This window comes from Danio rerio, chromosome 1, assembly GCF_049306965.1.
Source record: "Danio rerio strain Tuebingen ecotype United States chromosome 1, GRCz12tu, whole genome shotgun sequence".
Lineage (NCBI taxonomy): Eukaryota > Metazoa > Chordata > Actinopteri > Cypriniformes > Danionidae > Danio > Danio rerio.
The window spans coordinates 47432068-47449148 of record NC_133176.1 but is presented as its reverse complement, the minus strand read 5'-3'; the positions used below and the strand labels follow the sequence as shown (position 1 = coordinate 47449148).

The 17081-nt window shown below is 37.7% G+C and overlaps 1 protein-coding gene across 26 annotated transcripts in view; it reads right to left on the bottom strand.

Moving 5' to 3' along the window:
• Positions 1-16703, bottom strand: part of ctnnd1 (catenin (cadherin-associated protein), delta 1) — a 55946-nt gene extending 39243 nt beyond the window's left edge. For 12 of the 26 annotated variants that reach the window (XM_009293418.4, XM_021476934.2, XM_009293431.4 and 9 more), the window contains exon 1: positions 16358-16703. The gene's annotated coding sequence lies outside the window, so the exon portion shown is untranslated. Of the gene's footprint in view, positions 1-16334 lie in introns of all 26 variants that reach the window. The other 14 variants (XM_073953437.1, XM_021476936.2, XM_068221587.1 and 11 more) reach the window with 2 other exon arrangements.
• Between the last annotated feature and the right edge of the window lie 378 nt (positions 16704-17081).

The following is a 17081-nucleotide window of genomic DNA, read 5'->3' as shown; positions in this document are numbered from 1 at the left end:
GTAAAAACTAAAATTCCAAAACAGCAACAAAACAAAAAGTGAAAAACAGGAGAAGGAAAATTTCCCCAGAATTCACACGCATGTAAAAACAAACAATAAATATTTAAAGTAAACGTTTATCCAAAAAAGTCTCACTGTAAACATCTACAAACCTAAGACTACACAAAGACCAGCTTGTATTACATTACTTGCGTTATGTATTTTGTAAAAGTTTTATACACATGCACAATTCTTTATAAACAAAATGCTTCTAGTGTATTAAATTATTAGAAAAGAAATTTAAAAAATATATAAATAATATAAAAAAAAAACTGTGCCACTGAAAATCTCTATTTTAGATAACAATTGTCATCAATTTATATTAAGGTACAATTCTCGCCATTAACAAATCATTAACTAAGGTTTCCAGATCAATAAACTTTTAATTTGCAGCTTATTAAGGTAGCAGTTGGGTTTAGGTTTAGGGATGCAGAATAAGATCCTGCTTTAGAAGTAATAAACAGCAAATATCTTGTTAAGTGATAATACGCCAGATTGAAAAAGTGGAAATTGGTATTTTAAAGTGTTTGGTTTTGGCATTTTAAAAAATAAACTAAATTAACAACTGAATCGATTCACAGGTGTGAAAGCACCCTTAAACAGATATCAGTGATCTAATGATTTGCCTTAATCTGAATGAGACAATAATATAATTAAGATGTTTAGATGAGTTGCTTTTTGAATGTTCCTTTTGTAATCTCGTTTTACATGTTATGGCCCATTGATTGATGCTGCTGTGTCACCATGCTATCCACGTTTCCTCCAGAGATTAATGTAATTTTGAATGTTTAATTTTTATTTCTCAACTTTTAACTGCACTTCAGCAGTTTCACTTTCATTTAGCAACATATTGTTCTTGCTCCATGAAAAACGGAGGCATCGGATGAGAATATAACATAAGGAATGATGGAAGAGTGTTGTTTTAATGGATTTTGATACCGCACGCCAAATGGAAAGAAACAGCTTTCGCATTTCATAACACGGGGGTGTCTGTGGTCCTTTAGGGTAATGAGAAAAAATAATAATAAATAAATAAAAAGTCTGTTTACATGGTAGAGTCTTAATCAGAGTATTGTCCGTGTAAACGCACTCCTTGAAAGTGGCAGATGCGCAGGCTGTCAAAGTCATTCCTTTGCCTTTAAGTTTATTACATGCACCCTCAAATGTTTCATTAATTTTGATGTTTCCCCCTTGAAACACTACTTTTGTAAAGCATCTGCTTCACATTGGTGTGTCAGAATCCTTGCTTCTAAAATATAACCATACTTTAGAATGCTTAAAAGCAAATTTGATGAACGTGATCGTGCATGTTGATGAATCTGAAAGGTGTCACTCACCGGATGCGATGTACTGTGCTCGTTCGTTGCCTACGTTTGTGTGTGCTTAGCAACAAGAACAAATGCCTGATGATGTTAGGCGGTGTCTGTATCCCTCAAAGTTGTTTAGAATGAAATGTTTAGAGATTGTGTGACAACGCGTCCCTGTGCAGGGCTCGAAATTGCGACCATTTTGGTTGCATATGCGGCCGAAATTTTATCTATGCGACCTTAAAATATATTTGGGTGCATTTCTGCGAGTGCTTAAAATTGTTGTGTGCGACCAGTTTTTACTGCAAAATGTTCACCACATGCGCAGATTCAGGAGACATTCACGCAGAATGCATCTCTAAGCTTTTTGTCTGCAGTTGAAACGCGAAACGCAGAGCTCAGGAATGGTTTAAAACAGTTGTCATGTCAACTTGCTGCAGTAAACAAATCCAAGTCCGTAATGCTTGCCCCGCCTTCACGCTCTTCTTATTGGCCCACCACTGCTCTAGCACTGAACGCGAATGATTGGTTAATATCAGCTGTCAATCACTCAGCGCCTTCTGGCTTCGGATGACAGAAAGCTACTACTGCGAAAAATTGTAAAGCGCTGAAGATGAGAATATAGATAACGCTGACAGATTTAGTTTTAGAAACCATCTAGTTACAAATAATGACACATCTTACTAATGATCATGTGCTGAATGTTAATCCACAATCTACACTTTTCTAAGAGTAGAAGACTTCCATTGGCTTCAAGTCCGCTATGGAGTTTTCAGGTAACTGTTTGCCACATCTAGCACGAGAGCTTCTGTTTAATCCTTCATATAATCGCCAGATGCTGTCCGCCGTGCAAGTGGCAGCTATATGTCAAACTGAACACCACGTAGGCTACACCATCGCAAATGGGCTTACACAGAGTAAACTAATATCGCTACTCATGAAAAAACCGGTATTGCTATTAACATGTATGCATATAATAAGGTACAGTATGTGTCAAAAGCATCAGTGCAATATCAGACAGCACTTGTGAAAACAGCAGAGTTATACCGTTAACAGACTCATTCAAGCAGTGTGTGGAGGGCCGGTGAGCGCTCCGTGTATCTTTTGCTCACTCAGTTCTGTTATAAAAACGTATTTTCTTGTGATAACGGGATTTCGTTGAGACATATTTTCCTCAAGCTTGCATATATGTATTATTTTTTTTACTTGTTAGTTTGATTAGTGTTGATTTCAAATACAATAAATATGCTTGTATAAAACTTGTAGTAACGGTGCTCATAATTGGTGCGTGCAACTAAATTTTTTAAGTTAGGAGCACCGGTGCTACCAATCAAAAAGGTTAATTTCGAGCCCTGCTGTGTGTGCTTTTGATGCAACACTTGATGCTTTAAGTCCTTTTCGCAGCACTAGTGGCAACGAAATTCATATGCCGATTCAGTCCGGTATATACCAGTTACATAGGTACCGTTGCCATGAGGTTTTCGGTACCCAACCCTAATAACATGCACATAGAATTTGTGCAAAATGAAATAAGATTATCAAATAAATGCTAGTTAATGTGAAATTTATTATAAGTAGTACACTAAAAATGCCAAAAATAGCCAAACTCCTCTGTCTGCAACTATTTCAAACGACTTGTATCTTTCACATTCTTGTCACATAACAGAATAGAGTGAGGCGCAAGCACAAATGACAGATTAAAGCTTTGACTGAGAGAAAGATTATCTGTATATAAATCAACTTCAGCTTAAAGTTTATAGCCCGAGAAAACCCGGAAGCATAAGAGAGCAAATATTGTCAAATTAAACACCAAAAACATAAGTCACACACTAGTCTTATTACATTAAGTCCTTTTTGGAGCTTTATATCCTATGGTCACTTTATGCTTCATTATATGAAAATGAACAGCATGAACATTTTGTAAAGCATATCAAAATGCATGTCATAGCAGAAATAGCAAAAAATGTCTGGACCTAATTATGGCTCAGAATTCAACGCTTATGGAGCCTATTGCAAAGAAAAATATGAGAAGATGCACGCTGACATTTGGACCTAATCGGAGCATGCAGAAATCAACATGACGCATTTGCTTATAAAGTGATGTGCTGCTAATTCTTGCATATCTAATAGGTATATCTTAATCTAAAAAACAGGAAAAGTGAAAGTGAAATGTGTGGTGTTATATTTGCATTATTCACAATTAAGGATTAGGATATGCTTCAGATTATACTAGATTACCCAGCACTGCATTTACTCAGATATTACTGCCCCATCCACAAACTTTCTTTACATCAGTCTCCCAAACAGCAGAATGGCCAAAGAACAACCAGCATGTCAAATCTTCAGACTAAATCAACACAAAAATGAGATCAAGGTTTATCTAAAGTGATGTACAAGTCACATGAATTCCGATACGACCATTCAGATTAAGGTCACATTTCAAAACACAAGATTTCTTGCTTGTGTCATCCAATGATCTCAGGCTACATTCACATAAACACAAGCATTAGCGCTCAATTCGGAATTAATGCTTTAACCCAATATTTTTCATTTGGCGGTGCACTTTATTTATTTTATTTAAATGTTGTCAACACCAGATTCTGATTATTTTTCATAACAACAAATTCTCATTTGCATAACAACAAATCCACATTCAAGACTCAAGATGTGGTAATACTAAAGTATTTGTTTTTAGAGTGTTTATAGTATGACCCCTTACAAAGGGATAGTTAACCTAAAAATTATCAAAATTCATTAACACAAAAATGTTCTATAATCAGCTACTAATCCTTAAAATCAAAACCTAATTGAGTTTCTTTCCTCCCTTTAACACAAAATAAGCTGGCACCCATCAACTTCTATATTAATGTTTTTCCCAACACTCTCAGAAATGAAGGTACGCGAGCTGTCACTGGGGTGGTACCTTTTCAAAGGTACACATTTGTACTTAAAGGGTACATATTGGTAGCTCAAAAATATATAATAGTACCCTAAAATTTAAGGAGGAACACTTTTGTACTTTTTAAGTATTAATATGTACCTTTGGAGTATTAATATGGACCTTTAAAATACAAATTTGTACCCTTTGAAAAGGTACCACCCTAGTGACAACTCGTGTACCTCTATTTCTGAGAGTGTATAAGTCGATGGGTCTTAGCAACCAGCCTTCAAAATATTTTCTTCTGCGATCAACGGACAAAAAAACTCAGGTTTAAAACAAAATGAGGGAAAATAAATGATGTACCTTTTAATTTTTAGGTGAAATGTCCCTTTAAGTTTAGATTGTACAGAGCTATTACTGTAATACTGGCTATAAACACAAACCGTTCTGGAAGAAACCAAGAACTACCAGAAAGCATAATCTTTGAAGTGGCTCCTGTCAATGCAAAATCACGCGACTGTTCAAGAGGACCCTCCAGACTGGAGGTCACACAGAAAAATATCCAACATGTATTTTACACATAAAAGTGGACCAAATTAAAATAGAATGGATCAGTTTCCATGTGGTTTGTACTGTTCACACTGCAATGGGAAAAAATGGATTTGGACCACATTTGCTGCAATCCAAAAATAAGCCTTAAATAAGTGTAAACTGGTGTCATTTTGTTTAAAATCATTCCAATTATCATAAATATAGTTCTAAAAGAGGCTTTATTCCCTGTTTCCACTAATCAGTCTTAGTTTTAAAACGGCATTTTAAAACGAAAACGATCCACAACCACACTGGCATTTCATCTAACAATTCTGAAAAGCCCTCCTTCCACACTATACCACTGAAAATGCACATCACCTGACCCTACACACACGCACACAAGCAAATAGAAATGCATCGCATGACTGTTCATTTACTGCGCAAGCCCAAGCCCGGCACAACCCAGTCTAAAATGATAGAAATAAAGTCCGAACCCAACAAAGATCATCAGCTCTAGTCTGAACTAGTAACATTGTTAGATCGAGCTGCAAACAATGCAGGGATTAACCTGGACCCGTTATAGCTGCTGCAACGTCCCGCTGCTGCTTTCCTCCTTTAATGTGCGACTCTACGACTTTGAGCCCCATGGTCCCTAACGAAAATGTCTTTTTGCAGAATTTAGACATTGCCTTTTTGCCACGTCGTTAAATTTACACTTTCCCATCTTTGCATTTTGAACCTCAAATTGACAGCATTCAGGTGCAGACCAACATAATCATCTGTAGCCGACCTACCGTAATAAGCTAATAAATCACTGAGACTGTCATTTCTCTTCTGTTTCACACATACTAAATTAATCAACTATTAGATGTTTTACAGTGGACCACTGTGCTTCCCTATCGTCATTAAGCACACCGGCTGAAAATGTAATACCTAACAGCCACTTTACGGTAAAATTTAAGACAATTTAAGACCTTAATTTCCCGGATTTTGATTTAAGACATTTTAAGACTTTAAGGACCCGCGGGAACCCTGGTACACTGCTTCATTCTTTCACTTTCACACTTGTACTTAGTCATTTTAGCAAAAACCTGATACTGTTGGTTGGTTGCGCACCTTTTTTTACCAACCAAGTATGTCGACACCATAATAACAACTCCAACCACTCTGCCTATTCATGCCAGAGTCCCACAGAAAAAGTAATTGACTGGTGAAAAAAGAAAAAAGATAAAAAAAATAATAATAATTAAAAAAAAAAAAAAAAAACTCCCACTTAACAACAGGGTTTAATCTTTAAACACAAACAAACATTGATGCAGTGGGATTTAACATGGAAAATCTGTACTTTTATAAAAATAAATAAATAAATAAATAAAAAAACACTCAAAAAGGATCACCATTACCTCATCCTTCACGTTTCAAACCTTTATCAGTTTCAAAATGAAAATGATAAATCGTCTTATGTGTTTTACAGAGGAAAGAACCACTTAAGGATAAGTAAATAGTGAGCAAGTTAACATTTCTGGAAGAATTACCACTTAACCAAACAAGTTAGTTTACATTGTGTTAACTAATGTAAAGTCTTCCCAATGCAGCAAAGATTTTCAAGCCATCTACTAAAGCCCAAACAGAACAGCTACAGCGCACTTCACAAACTATTTTAAGCAGACCACAAAAGGAGCAACAATCCAAGGGAGAAAAAGAATCCTCAAAAACAAACACCGGCCATCACGAGAGCAAGATTGAAATGGAAGCAAGCAGGAGTCAAGGCCAAACCATACAAAACAGCAGCAAACGAAAAGCTCCGCCCACCGACTGCTGTGACCACTGACAATTCAAGCAGCTAAACTCAACCCGCAACCACTCTCCCTCTCTCTCTCGTGCCACTCAACCGACTGTGTGTGCGTATGTTTGTGTGAGAGGAAATATTTGCAGCTGTCTGCCTAGTGGTTAACGGAACAATAGGAAATGTGTGTCCACTACAGAGAATCAGCAGAAAGAGGGACAGCAGCGGGGTGTGCGTATGCCGTGGTGACTTTAGTCCATCCAGAGGGGGGTGCGGTGGGTGTGACCACATTGTCCTTGAAAACACAGAACGCAGCAGTCAGTTTCAACCGGGACTGAAACTGATTTCCACCCCTCTTCAACTTCCCTCCCCACAAAGCAAACAAGACTCTCGGAGAAAAGCGAGGAATGAACACACGCATTCCAGCTTGTATTGTGGCATGTCAGATCCTGTCTTGGCTAGAGAGAAAAAAAAACCTGGAAAACCCTTCCCTTTTTCCTTATATGTCGTTCTTTCTCTGCATTCCCTATATGACATATGTCCTCATTCTTTCCCAGAGCATCTGACTGAAGAGTGTGTAACCGATGACTCACTCGAGTCTCAAACCGTCTCACACTGATGCATGCTTCATCTAGACAACAAAGGCTACTAATACACCGTTCGCAGAGTAAAACAGAAGGGAGTGCCTGATTTATATGCCGCTCTTAGGATTCTGACTGGTCGATCGACTGGAAGTGGTTCATGATTATGTATTATGGTAATCATCTCTTGTATTGTCATTTGGCCAATAATAACTTTTATACTAAATAAAGAGTTTGTAACGGCGACGCAGTGGCGCAGTAGGTAGTGCTGTCGCCTCACAGCAAGAAGGTCCCTGGTTTGAGCCTCGGCTCAACTGGCATTTCTGTGTGGAGTTTGCATGTTCTCTGTGTTCGTGTGGGTTACCTCCGGGTGCTCCGGTTTCCCCCACAGTCCAATGACATTTGGTACAGGTGAATTGGGTAGGCTAAATTGTCCGTAGTGTATGAGTATGTGTGAATGAGTGTGTGTGGATGTTTCCCAGAGATGGGTTGCGGCTGGAAGGGCATCCGCTGTGTAAAAATGAGCTGGATAAGTTGGCGGTTCACTCCGCTGTGGCCACCCCGGATTAATAAAGGGACTAAGACGACAAGAAAATGAATGAATGAAAGAGTTTGTAATATGTGGGCTAACGTACAATAAGGATAAGAACATAAACTTGTCGCATTTACAGCTTCCGGGTCGAATCGCCATGTCAAACGGTATGAGGAGACTCAACAATTGGTTAAGATTTTTTATATATATATATATATATATATATATATATATATATATATATATATATATATATATATATATATATATATATATATATATATATATATATAAATATATATAAAATCCCACAATAGCCAGATTGTAATTAATTTTTTTAAATTGTTAAAATATTGACGTCTGTGATGCAGCAAGTCCAGAAACTGTTGGGTTCACCATAATTTTATTTAAAATTTACTTTAATGTGTGATAGGAGAAAAAAAGTGGCCATAAACAAATATTTTCTCAATTCCAGTGAGTAGCGGCTTGGACCTAGAAATAGTATTTTTATACGTCACAATCTAACAAGTGGATTGAAAAAATTGAGGGATAAGGCATCAAAAAACACATAAAATATGATAAATAACTAATAAAAGCACAATTAAAAAACAAAACAAATGGTGTGACAATATTGAATAAATCAGGCAAAACAATGCGAGTTAAGTCTAAAACCCCCCACAAAAAAACTTGGTGGAAAGTTTACCCTAGCTGGTAAACAGCTTGCCTCATGGTAAATGCATAACCGGTAGGTGTGGGTCTAGGGCTTCGCCTTTTTTTATTTGCAAACCTCGTCTTGTCCATTTCTTCTGTTCAATCTGTTGAGATCAGTCATCTCAAGCCTCATTTACACTACGAGTGACTCACAGCGGCAAATCAACAAGCAACAGTTCATTTCATTGAAGAGTGAGCCACCTTCGGGGACCTCCATCTACACGAGCAACAGTGACTATTGGCAACAAGGTGTGCGCGTGAAGCGACGTGACAATGTTCAACTTTATGCAAATGTAGAGTTACTTTCTTGAAAGACAGCCAATAGGAGCACCAGTAGAGCTCACATGACCCTCTCTCAGGCAGCTACTGAAGAGGCTGGTTGTATTCTCTGTGCTGTAGACATACACACCCCTGCATTTTCATCAGAACGCTACCCAAAGCGCCTACAAAGTCGCTGCTAGTGTGAATAAGGCATCAGAATAAAAAACAAACCCTCGCAAATGGATTCGAAATAGAAATTAGGGCTGCACAACATTGCGATAGTTTGTTTTTCTGCAATCAATATTGCGATACGGTTCACAATAGTATATATAATTTGACAACATGACTTAACTATTTGGAAAGAACTCATAGTTTTACATTGGTTGGGATGATTGTGTAGGGGAGGGCATCTGCATAAAACATACTAAATTATGCAAAATACAATACATAATCGAAAGCACAGATGAAAACAAAAAAATAAATAAATAAATAAAACCGCACTTTGTTTTCTGTGAATTTAACAGTATTGATGTACAGAATTTTAATAATTAAATGCAAAACAAGTTACGAAATATGGTTCCTGGTTAATTATAATCACAACTTGAAGTGGATTCTGCACATTGCAATATTGATGAAAAACAACTTATTGTGCAACCCTAATATGAATAAGCTGAAAAGATATCTAAAGATGCCTTTTAAATTGTAAAGAAATTGAATATCAAAATTCTGAGTATCGAACAATACAGATCCAATCCCTGTCTGTAACAGGCTACCACTATTGACACTAAACGTTGGTAAAATAATCAGCCTTTTAGCAAAGCCTGATATTTTCCTGCAGGTTTGAAGCAGACGAAAATAAACCGTCTGAGGCCAATTTTACTTAAACTTTCCCTCGCCTAAACTTGCTACGTGTGAGACGGAGAAACTGAAAGCGTGTCTGAAAAATTATGTTTTTGTCTGAATTTTCTTTTTGAAACTAATTTGGTTCGGTATAACTTGTTGGTTATTTAAGTATTTTTGTTGGTCAGTTATCTACGAAATAAACAAGAATATTTGAAGTGAAGTTCAAAACAAGGTCCGGCAAAAACTGACAAACTGGCCTGTTAAATAAGAATGTTAATATATATAAAATGACAGTGAAATAATCACAGTTTCAGAGTAGCCTATATTAGGCTAAATAATTTAAATGACAATTCATATGAGCCAGGCTGTCAGTTTTACTTTTAATAATTTAAAATCAACTACTTTCACCACAATGAGCCAGGCTTTACAAACTACTCGCAGAACTTTAAGTATTCACCTCGGAAGAATAAACTCCGTTGGAGGAAGAGAACAAAATTATTGTAAGAATAATCTTACGGAGCGGTGCATGTCGCATCTGCGCAGCCTGTGCCTGAATGAAGCGCTTGCATCACTGAGACATAGCGCTCAGCTCTCCGATATACGGACACTTCTAAAACAGCTGCATAAAAGGGAAGAAATCAGTATGTTAAGGAACAGTCCAATATATTACATCCTTTTCTTATTTAAAAGTTTCAGGTAGGCCTACTTAGTGTGTGAAGAGCACCTAATAACCTTTTACTCCAGTGCTGTGAATGCGATCAGCTTGAAAATAGCAATGATCTCCATGATGCAGGTCAAAATGAAGCCATTTAAATGTAATTTATTTAATTTAATAAACTGAATGCATTTGTCCACTGATTACCAATGTTAACAGGAACAATTAATCTTGAAGAAAGTTTTTTGAGTTGTCATGAACGCAACACAAAGTTTGAATTGTGAATGAATGGAGAATGATTGACAGGCGGTGGTGGGAATTGCTGAGGTAAACATGAAATTAACAACTTGAATTTTCATCTGTACATCAAATTAAACTTTAGAATGGCTTCAGAACATTTGGGATATAGTGGGCACACGTGACAACTTTCTAGTGCCTTATAATTGGCTACCTTTGTGGCTTTTGTTGGCTTTTAAATGACACAGAATACAGCGCATGTGCAAGATCGAATTTTCATCGGTACCAGTTGGCAGATACCCGATCAAGCTAAAATAAGCGGTATCGAACTGATATCCGATCCAAGTATCGGGATCGGTGCATCCCTAAAAGCAATCTGTGTTTTTAAAACCAATGAAGACAGCAGAAGTCTTTGATTTATTTGAATTAATCAGCCTGTCAAGTTTACTGCTCTGTAATATTTTAAACGTTTCTCAAAAAAAAAAAACAGTGTTCAAAGTTGAAGAAAGTTGTTTTTTACTCGGAATATATTTTAGAGCAGTAATCACAATACCGTGAAACCGTGAGATTTTTATCCAAGGTTATCAAACAGTCAGAATCTAATACCGGCCCATGCCTACTTCACAATGCTTTTATCAGTTGGACAGCAAAATGGAGAAAACGGTTTTGTGTTGTTGAGGGACACATATTTACACCACTCTAGGAGGGAAACTCGAGGAGGTTCACCAGCTGTATATCGTTGCTCGGGTACTTCTTTTTACTCTCAAGCACAGAATAAAATCCTCTTCATTTGAAAGTATTTCAGGGTCGTGATGTAACCAAAATAGTAACAGATCATTTTTCCTCTACATTGTGACGTACATCAGTAAAAAAAAAAAGGGTTTCTGTCTGCCAGATCAAAGTACAATGAGAAATAAAAGGTCAATTAAACATGTATGATTAAAAGCAAATAACATACAATGCCATCTCATATTTTCCTCACTTTAGTTTAGCTTTACAACCATAATGACACACACTTTGCAAACTCAGACACTATAAAACCCACAACACAAGGAACTAGCTGTAATGTCTAGCAAATTGTGCTTCACAAATCTTCGACTGTGTCCAAAACAGAAGGCAGCTGCCTTGCTGACTAGTCAATCAATGACTTCAGAGGCAGCATTTTTTTTGCAGGGAGGAATAAGGAAACCGCTCTTCCAAATCTCCACCAAGGAGACAGACATGAAAACAAACTGTCATAATGAAGCTCTAAAATGAAATCAAAGCAGATAAAGGCATTCAGGACAATAGGATCCACTATAAACACTGCATTTGAACATGGCCTTGATGTGCGGCAACCTACATATGATGTACATATCAGAGTTTCGGACACAACCTGCATGCGTTACAAATAGGCCTCCACAGGACGCTACCAGCTGCGAGAGATCTCATCTTCTAAGGAGAAAAACTGTCGTGGGACAACGCTCTAAATAGGCCTGACCTAGAACACCCTGAAACTTGGGCACAAATTGCATAAACCATGATTTAAGACTACAGGTACACTATATCTGCAGAGCTCAGCATGCGTCAAAAACCTAGTACCATTGAAAAAATCTCATCTGGTCAAATGCCAGTTCACACTTAAAAATAAAAAAAAGTGTGATTCATCTTGCACCAAAAAAGCTCTGGCGGGACTAAAGAGAATGTGTCCGCTGTGACATCATCAACGCATCATTCAGTCTTTTGATTCTGCAACTCTCATTACTGACAAAGGTAGGACGTCAGTGTTAGACAAGAGCCAGAGTAATTGAATTTGCCAGGTGCCTAATCATTTGAGCCTTTTAATAGGATGGCAGAGGTATTAGACAGCTAAGCCACTAAGCATCCAAACCCTAAACACCTTGGGCTGAGATAACACTTATAGCGAGATAACAGGACACAGTTCAAATACATTAAAGAGAAGTAAATAGATCATGCTGTATAACAGACTGCAGCTGCGGCAGGCAGTCAAATATGATCATCAAATGCTTGTGGGAGGCAATTCAGACAACAGCTGCTGACTTGTGCTCCAAATATGTGGATTATGGGAAGAAAAACAATAAGCGGACTATAATGTGCCTTTATAAGGAGAGACATTGAGACAAAGTCAATACAGGTGTCTCGAGTAGGAAAGCACCTTCCTAATACGCATACCAACGTGAGAGTCCTGATAATAGCATTTGTAGTAGTATTTCAGCACACACACAACGGGTCTTGCTGACTCGGACAACGCTGAAATGTAAAGAGCAACACTATCAGCACTGGCCTGCTTCCAAACTAATGCTCGGTGAACTTTGGTACACACACAGCCAACTGATCCACAATCAGTTGTATGCTCCAAATCACACTTGATGCGTTTTAAGCATTAGGAAAGCTACTGACCTTTTCTGAATAGATTCGTCAGTCAGAACACATTGCAGGCTATGCTTCTCATTTAGTCAGCCTGCAGTCACTCACAAAGCAGAGACCCCGGAAATGGGAGTGCCAGCAATGACGTAACACTTTTCAAACATCAACCCGAGTACGTTACTGCAGGTAAAAGGTAACTAGGAAGGACAGGGAGCCCGGTCTCTTCCTGTAATGACGTTGACTGGGATTTGAAAACCCAAAGTATAGTGCGGTAACCACTGAGGAAAGGAGGAGGATGTGCTAATTTTAAACTGTGGAAGCAATGCTTGGAAGAATATTGCAAGCACCGTGTCTCTCCACATAGTTCTTTCCTTTGGAAGGACTGTGACAGAAAAAGTGGTCCTATTTTTTTCTTCGCAAAATTGGTTTAACAGATGTAATTCAAGTATTGAACTTGACTGCATACAACTGGGGAAATTTATATCCTATAAACAATTATGAGTACGAAGGAGTTCCCTGTACATTTTTGGGAACCGAACACTTATTAAAGCAAGCCCCTATCCTCCTATTTAAACCATATTAAAGCTAGAACTTAGCAGTTATTACTAACAAACTGGTTGAGATGTAGGGCTGGGCCGATAAATGATATTATATTGATATATCGCGATAACATTTATGCCAATAGCAATGATTTTTGCTTTATATTGATACAAGAGCCAATCACACAGCAGAAATGCCAAATTTTCAGCCACCGAGATTTAGAGATTCGAGATGTATCAAATTCGAGATGTATCAAATTTTCAACCACCGAAAATTTCTTGGCCAAAGATGTTATGCTATTTAATGGACCCTCTGATTTCTGTGGCTTCAGTCATTGTTGGGGTAATCTTATAAATCTGAAAGATTTACCAACTTATATCCAAATATACATCATTATCATTCAATATAAAAATAATTATTGAGATTACATTTCTGCTGTATCACCCAGCCCTAGTGACATGACCCCAAATTTAGTGACAAAATCCATTTCTCAAAAACAAAATAACCTTTCAGAGTCTGCCATCGCCAGTAGAACAGTGGCTGGTAGACTCACTTGAAATATTTTATTAGAAGATAAGAAGAGGTCCATGATTCAATTTTACACATTATTTATTCTGACTGTTCTTTAATCACCAAGTAAACTTACTGAACTGATAAGACAGATGGAGTGCAAAACCACACCGTGGACCTCTTTTAACTCCAAAACATCGACATGCATATTTAATGGGACAGTTCACCCAACAAAAAATCTCATTATTTACTCCGCTCATGTCATTTCAAAGCTTTAAAGCCTTCTTCGGGATAGAAAATATTTTGGGAAATGTATTTTTCCAGTGGCAACCAAAAGTGTTTGGTTACCAACATTCTTAAGCACATATTTTGTGTTTTACAGAAGAATGTCATGCAGGTTTGAAATGACATGAGGGTGGGTAAATAATAATTATTTTTGGGTGAACCCATAGACACTGTCCCAACAAAAAGCATATACATTTTGCTTTTAAATTATCATGGTTAGTAGTACTTGTTCCTTTTGTCTATCATAAGCATACCAAACGTACAATGTCCTGAAATATTCTATTAGAAAATCATTCTACAATTTAAAATGAGAATAATTTTAAGGCACGATAGTTTATTTAGGCACTGATGTACAGTATAACAGAATGCTCCATCATATACTAGTAAATCACATAAAATGAAGAAGTATCTAAGCAATAAACAAACTTTAATCCTGTAAGCTTACTATAACTTAACTTATTAATCTGTAATTTTTACACAAACACCCTGAGTGTATGATCCAAGATACAGATTTCACTTTAAACTTTAGTAATAGAACTTAAATCTTTAAAACATAAAATAAAAATTACACACACTGATAAACTTGTACACTACAACTCATATAATATTATGCACTTGTATGCTACTTTATACACAGTACTTCAGGAATGATTAAACAAAGTTTCCAATAACAGTGCTGTGTCCTTCCGCGTATGAAAGACACACCCTGGTGTTAACATTAGAGCTGGTCATTACCGTGGTCAAACTATTTGGTTACCCTGAGTCGTAGTGTTCAAAGACACACCTCCTCCCCTCACAGTTTTCAGTAATTCCTCCCTAATTCGGTTTAGTATCGTTTGGGAGGACCAAGCTTCCTCAATGGGTGGGGGGCATCACATATTGGGCAAGTGTACACATGTACCGGCTTTTGCAGGTAGACAAGCGTAAAAAAATCCCAAACATTAAGGCTTTTTGTTTCTGCTAGGAATCTGATAAGCATCAGGAGCGGGTCTGACTCACGCTGAGTCTCGTTGGACTCGGGTCGTGAGGTAAAAAAAAAAAAAAAAAAAATTCACACAGTGTAAAGTGTAACCTGCTGCTTCACGCGGGTTGTGTGTAAATGAGAGTCACTGTTAACACACACACGGAACCGCGCCTTTCCCTTCCCCCACCTACACACCCTTAACCAAAATACTAACTCAACAGGTTCCCAACTTTTTTCGTAATGGTTATTGCATACATTCAGTGAGTTATCTGACCGAATTTCGCCCTCTTCTGGGAAAAAACGCTTGAAGTAAAGCAAACCGGAGAAATGCGGTCATGTGGCACCTGTGAGTAAGTACAGGTAAATCAGCAGAGGTGAATGCAAAACTACATTTTTGGGGGAAAAACGGAAGCACCTCACGCAAAAACAAATACCACAATTATTAAGGCTCGCTTATAAATAACAATAACAATACTTAGATTTCCATATAAGCCAAGTTCGTTTTGAGTAAATGGATTTATTAGATAAAATAATAATGCTAACACTAAATATTATGTCTACCAACGGTTGTTATTTTCCAGAAACAATGATTTAATAGAGATCTATTGACTTCCGCAAACTCAGGTGTGTTCGTGGGCCCTGACCTGCTTTGCTTCACCGCAGTGAACAATTAACCCCCATTGCTATAAACTCACACACACACACACATGCATTAATAAACCACATCAAATACACAAAGACATTATCATGTCAACCTACAATTATATCTAAATACATTTCAGTATTGAACGTGCAAATCAGCCAAGTCCCACTGAGGGGTTTAAACTGTCCAATATAAATCAGTGAAGCTAATCTAAATCAGTGTATATACTCACTTGCAAAATATTTTAAATTAATCAGGAGCAGATTTTTTTTACAGCTTACAATTTTACAAACGCACATAAAAGAAAAGAAAATTCTCAACCCAATAACTTTTAACTGCCCTGTTTATCCTGGATCTGCTTTAAGGCTGGAAAAACACCGAAACGCTCCGCTACGAGTTCTTTTTTTTACGAAACAAGCTTCACGACATGAACAACAGACTCTGCACACGATTTCAAAACCAACTTTGAGGAAATTCGGGGAAAGAAGCTTCTCTGTCCCGGTGATCCTCACGCTCGTGCCATTGCGATTAGCACGGCAGCTAACTCCACTAGCCTGCTAACATGGAGAGCTGGCTAACTTTGTTCTACTCCTCAATTACGAGGCCAAACAGGGAAAACCAGAGGACAACAAAGAAAACCATCAGAAAGATCAGAACAAACAGAAGAGTTTGCATAGAGTCTACCTTTGTTTTTGGTTTGGTTAAAGTCCCGATGTGAGGTCGTGGCCTATCGAAACGGGCTTCTCTATGGCCAGTTTCAGATTTTCCAAGCGGTAGGAAGTGATTGTAATTCCAAACGTTTGCTGCTCTATATTTGGGCGTTTCAGCCCCACGCTACGCCAGACGCATCTGCCCTATTTATTATGAGTTCGCTGTCTAACGTTAGGCTTGTAACGCGTTTCTCCCGACGAAACAAAACAAAGAAGAAACCTGATATTAACAAATTTAAGCAGTCTTTTTAAAAACCCACCAATCTATCTCGCTCCCCTTGTTCACTCCTCTTTGCTCGTCGTCCCACCGTGAAGCGTCTGCTCCTCCCCTGTGAAACAGGAGTTCACCGACAGCCTGGGCGGAGACACACCGCCGACTTTTTAATGTGCAAGCGAAAGAAAAACGCACTTTTATACTGCGAAAATGCTTCTTTAAATGTGAACACAGTTTAACGCTGGTGTTTGCTGTCGTATGATGCTTTATAGTAGCTGATATGCCTCAAAAACGGCGACTTTTCGTTGCACCTGTGAACCTGTTATACTTCATGTTGGGTTGATTGCAGATAATTCCGCCAAAATGGTAATCGTTTGTTGGGAATAAAAAAATAGTGCAGATTAAAATCAATGACAATTAAAACTGCACACTTCACACACACTTTGGTCCTGATATTTAGGCTTATGTTAATTAAATAAACTTT